Below are 6,000 nucleotides of genomic sequence, written 5' to 3' on the forward strand. Positions count from 1 at the left end.
CATCTGCGGAGAGGAACACAGTTAACGTTTCGAGTCCGTATGACGCTTCGGACTGGAAACGTTAACTGTGTTCCTCTCTGAAACTGACAGCATCTGCTCATTTGTGTGCTTGTGCTTTTAATGTGGAAATCCAGGCATTACTGTTATTATTTCCCTGCTTCCCCCACACTAGAGGGTGCTCTGTTGCAGTCCCTGCAGACAGTAATCTTTAGAGATCACTTGCTTGGACATGAACTTTCCCTTTTATGCTGTAAAAAAAAACCCGGTTCCAAAGAAAAGTCTGACTCTGTTTCTCTCTCCACAAATGCTAGGCCTGAAAATTTTATATTTGGGTAATGTCAAATTCCTACATTATAACATTCCAGAGATTTTTAACATTTTTAAAAAATGTCTTTACGATATTTTAGCATCTATCATACTTCCATGTGTATGTCTCAATCTTTATTTTACTCTGTAAAATTTACAAAAAGTGAATGATAATTTGTACAATTTGCTTCCTGGTTTGCTGTCTGAGAATTCTTCAATGTGATTGGCTGCTTGGCCTGCTTGATGACATCACTGTTGCTGGACTCCTGGTGAACCCAAAGACTTGACGCCAAAATCAAACTAATATCGGGAAAGGGGAAATCCATGCAGAGAGATCTTTAGATCTTTGTAGGCAACTTTTAACGAGGTCAGTGGCAAGCCTCATCACTGAAGGCAAAACTGGGTGGATGTTTTAGGTCAATGGCCTTTCATTAGAACTGGAAAAAGTTGGAGATGTCACAGATTTTAAGCAAGTACAAAAGCAGGGAATAGCAGGAAGGGAGGAAGTAACAAAAAGGAAGGCCTGTGACAGAGTGGGAAGCGGGAGTGAGTAAGTGACGAAAGGGACGATGGTGCATGGCAAAGGCGGGTGGTAATGGGATGCCAAAATAAATAAAAGCTGAGTCTAGAGAAACTGGAAAATGACAAAAGCAGAACCATTACCAGAAATTGCTACCCAATGAAATGAGGGCAGTGGTTAAGAGCTGAAATTGTTGAGCTCAGTGTTCAATCCGGAAGGCTCTAAAATAGTTCAGCAAAAAATGAGGTGCTTTGAGATTCTATCGAGCTTCATTAGAACAGTGTCGGAACGTGAGGATAGAGAGGTCAGGTTGGGAGTGGAGTGGGGTGGGGAATTAAATAACATTAAATATGTCCTGTGAAACAGGAGGCAAAATCATGTGCTAATACAAGATCTTGGGCCAGACTTTGCAGTAAGCAGTGAATAAATATTGACACCTTATATTTCACCTTTCTCCTAACTATACTCAGTTCCGCCGAAGGGTCATGAAGACTCGAAACGTTAACTGATTTCTTCTCCACCGATGCTGCCAGACCTGCTGAGTTTTTCCAGGTAATTCTGTTTTTGTTTTGACACCCCATTCATTCGCTCGCAGATTTTCTATGGGTTTTTGCGCTGGAGATTGGGGTTATTAGAAAGCCATTTCAGTGCAGTACCCTTTACAAGGGTTCAGAGACTTGTGTGAACAGGGCAAGCAACTGTGTAGCTCTGTAACTAATCAGATTGAAGAACTTGCTACTGAGCAGTGCAGTTTAAAGCAGAAAGTGTAATTTAAAATATTTAGTTCAATGCTAACTCAGGTACAAAAAGCATAATAAAGAGCAGAAAAGAAAGATTGGATTCAGAGGTCAGTAAAAGTGACAAAAAGGTTTTAGAAAATTTTTTTAGCTTTCCAATAATTAAAATTCTAAAGGAATAAGAATCCAGACTCATTTTCAGAGCCAGAGAGGTTGTTGGTTAGTAATTAAGACTTATCAAGGTATTAAAAACTCACTTAAACTTGAATCGACAAGCCCTAACCTTTTCTCGTAAATTTAGTGGGTACTTATCACATAATCGTAGTGACTTGTCCATTCCATGTGTTTGAATACAGAGAATCTCAGTGAGATGCGGAACCTGTGGAAGAGCAGGATAACTCAGACAGCAACTTCCTGATCACAGCATTTAACCATCCATGTGCAGTCAATGGAGACTGCTGCCTGAGCGCTGATAATGTTACAAATCAGTTTTACCCTCAGTCCCAGCCCTGACTTATTGCAGTGGTTTGGTACTTGAGCCAAACAGAACGTACTAGGTTTGATGACTGACCAATGCTGAGCTGGCTGACCTCAGATGGGGAATCTACAATGACAGCCTGTATTTATATGGTACCTTAAATGTAGCAAGATGTCTCAAGACACTGACAGCTTTATTCAGTGCCCCTGTGGCATAGGGAGGGTTCCCATAGACAGGCTTCCAGATATGAATTGCTAGCCAATGACTCCGGCTAGACATACGCATAAAAACTGCCACATGGGGTCAGATATCAAATGTCTATGATTAGCTTTTAGCTGAATTAAGATCTGTTTAGTGTGTTACAGTTTTACAGCTTTCCTGTGATCCCACACTGTGATACCCAGCCTCAGTCCAGTTGGATACCGCCATGTGCTGAATGAGCTGGGGCGGCAGCATAGTCTGTGAAAGTGGTCATAGTTTATCTAGGAAGGAAAAGAATGCATTTGTAAAGGCCACTGAACACTTTCCAGCGATTTCTTTTTGACTGGAAAGCATACATGTGGATGCGTTGGATTCTGATGTAATGTGTTGCCGGAGATCACCGGTAACCGTTATTGGCTGAGTGCACAGAGGAGAAGAGTCAATTCTCTCTTAACTCTAAATTCGCTTTATTCATGTCGTTAGATCATCTACATATAGCTTATACATCTGGTTAAATATAGACATGCAGTTTACAGCAGGTTATACAGTTTTATACCCAAAATTAGGATCTAAACGCACACCCACTAGGTTTCTCTGACACTCCCTGAGTGGTCACAGAATATAAAAGCTAATACCCGAAAAGGAGAGCTGATGCTGGCCAGGTATTCCGTTCTCTCTCTCTCGCGTCTCTACGTTGCTGATGTAGGTTCTTCCACTTCTGCGATGGTTGGTCTCCGGAGTCTCGCTGCTCCACGCCCGAAATCCTTCCAGTATTATACTGAATCTTATCTCTTCAAGCTGTGCTGTCTCTCTCCCGTTAGTTTAGGTCTGCTTGCCTGATCTGTGGCATATTCTCATTGGCTCTGTTCCAAGACTTGCAGTATCACCTCGTTCCTCCTTTTCTAAATAAGGACTCATCACATTTCCTTTGTCTTCAAGATGCTCAGCTACGTCAAAACCGGTTCTAGCCAGTTCAGCCCAGTGACTGGACTCAGGTTTCAAAAGTTGCTCAGGCCAGTGACTGAGCTCAGGTTACGTCAGGTGAAAAGTTGCTTTTGCCTGTGTCAGCAGTTCAGCTGCAGCCCCTGGCCAACAAATGCTTCTTGCCAGCTGAATAGTCTGTTTACGCTTACCATTGACAATTACAGATGAAGTTGGGTGACAAATTGGAGGGATTCTTGTGCTTGTAAAACTATCTTTGTATGACAGACCTCAGGAAAGTTGCATTTTAAAACCAAATTGAGAGAATTCTCACTGCAAAGGAGTAAAACCTGATAGACGTCATTGTATAATCTGAAACTGTTCCCCTCCCTCTATTCCACCTAGCAACAACAGGGCACAGGAGCCAAATTCACCATTTCCTTAAAGGTCATATACAAGCAGAACCCTGCAGAGCTAGCTGACAGTTATTTGGAAAATTAAAAATAAAGTCTGAGAATATAACATCATCCGAGTGGTTTAAACAAGAGGTTGACCAACCAGAATTGTGTGTTCTTGGTGGTGTAGTTACAATCATGGAATTGCACAGCACAGAAGGAGGTAATTCGGTCTATCAGGTCTGTGCTAGCTCTTTCAAAGCACATTCCCACTTTTCATTCACATTGGCATTTACACTGATATTAAAAAGTGGCTTCTTTGGACTTGGGGCATTCCTACCCTGACAGAGATAGGAGGAAAGCTCTTGAGCAATAAATGATATTGTTGCACTGCATTTAATCAAATACAGAACAATAGCATGCTGGCATATTACCGTGTACCTGTACCAACCTCTGTAGCCAGTCATATAGAGGTCCTTTCCTATTTACCCCCTTTTCAGCAGAGTTCTTCAGGTCTCTTGGAGTTTCACCTTCTCAGCCTTTCCTACACAGTCAGCTGAGATCAGGAATCTGTCCTTACATCCTATTGTGTGTTATGACACAGCAGTTGGTAAAGGCTGGGTTGTTTAAATCCCAGAGGGAAACTTGAACAACTGTCATAACCGATATTTTCAATTGGTATGTTTGAGATGCAGCTCTGCATACAGTAATAAGACCACCAAGCCTCAAAAGGTTTTTAATATAAAACTAAATTAAACATTTATTAATTTAACCACAAATTAAACACATACACGTCTACAAATTACTACTATAATAACTTTTAAACAAATCCCCAAATTAATCACTCCCATGTAAATCTTCACCAAGGCAACAGTAACCCATGGACTTTAAACAGGCACCAAGCAAAGCACATTTGACCTTACCAATTCAAAATGGGGTTCCTTTGCAGACAGTTGTAGGCTTACAGGCTGGTTAGATGCTACATGCCTCTGACCCACACACACAAACTCCTTTCCCTTTGAGTATAAATTTACCTCTCCTAACAATAAACCCTTTCATTCCACCAATTTTATTAGTAATATAAACACATTACTTGGAGACTCCCAGCTAGGTGCAAGATTTTACTCCCTTCTTTTGAATGGTTTATTCAACAAATGCAAATGTACACTTTACCTTTTAACTTCCTTTTATCTAATTAACATCTCAAACTACTATACATCAAAGCATCCAGACTAGTTGGCTTTAATCCAATTAAGACACACAGACACATACACATTAATATCTCTTCATGACATGAACAACGTACTACCAAATTTGTACAAACAGGCCAGCTGTGTTTTCAAAGTAAAGTGCATGAGTGCATATTTGTATTTGTGGGGGACACTCCCTTTATTATTCCTTGAGCCCTGTACACGATGAACTGTTCATGTGCAAGAGCGCAATGTGACAATCCTGTTCCCGAGCTTTCTTTCATTGTTACTTTGAAATTAAGAAACACCGGTGCTGCTTCACATTTTTCTTCAGTGCCTGAAGCAGAGGGCTTCCTGTCAATGACTTCAAACGAAATAGAATTTACAGCACAGAGACAGGTCAGTCACCCCTGTATCAGTGTTATGCTCAACTAGAATCTCCCCCCACCCTACTTCTTAACACCATATCAACGTAACCTTCCATTTCTTTCCCCCTCATGTATTTTCCTTGTCTTCCCCTAAACGCATCTATGCTATTCATCAGAACTACTCTATGTGGTAGTGAGTCACACATCCAAACCAAGTTTTTCCTGAATTTCCCATTGGATTTATTAGTCACCATCTTATTTGGCACAATTAAGATCAGGAAATACGGAATTGGGGATTGCCACAGCAGTCCCACTTCCCATTAAACTATGAAGGTTACATCCTCCAATGTGATAAGGTGATACTGACTAAAGGGGTTCTTAGTGCCAGAATCACAAGTGTCTATTCTGATGTGAAAATCATTCGGTAAACAAGTTTACAACTAGACAATACTAATAAACTGTTCAACTGTTGAGATCATTAATTTTTAACATTAAACCCTTGGAAAGGCAAGGGGAATTAATACAAAATGCATTCAGAATACCGAATGGATCTGTAATGCTACAAAGTTAAGTTCCTTAAATGTTAAGCTCTTCAAAAACATGGAGCACAGTTTTTTTTAAATTTGTGCTTTACTTAAGTTAAAAAAAAATCTATTTACTGCATGCCAAAAAGCATCAAATTCCCTGGAGGAATGCCTTTTCCTGCTCATGTACAATGTTAAAAAAACAGAAGTGAGAATCTCCATCTAGAAAAGATACATGAAAAAATACTAATTACTAAAAAATTACTAATTGGACTTGAGTAACAGAAATATCATTTACGATTGAAAATCAGAGGTTTCAAAGTGCCAGGTAGCAGAGTTTCACCTCTGTTAATATAGGAA

This window comes from Cetorhinus maximus, chromosome 12 (genome assembly GCF_964194155.1).
Source record: "Cetorhinus maximus chromosome 12, sCetMax3.hap1.1, whole genome shotgun sequence".
In the NCBI taxonomy this organism is placed as follows: domain Eukaryota; kingdom Metazoa; phylum Chordata; class Chondrichthyes; order Lamniformes; family Cetorhinidae; genus Cetorhinus; species Cetorhinus maximus.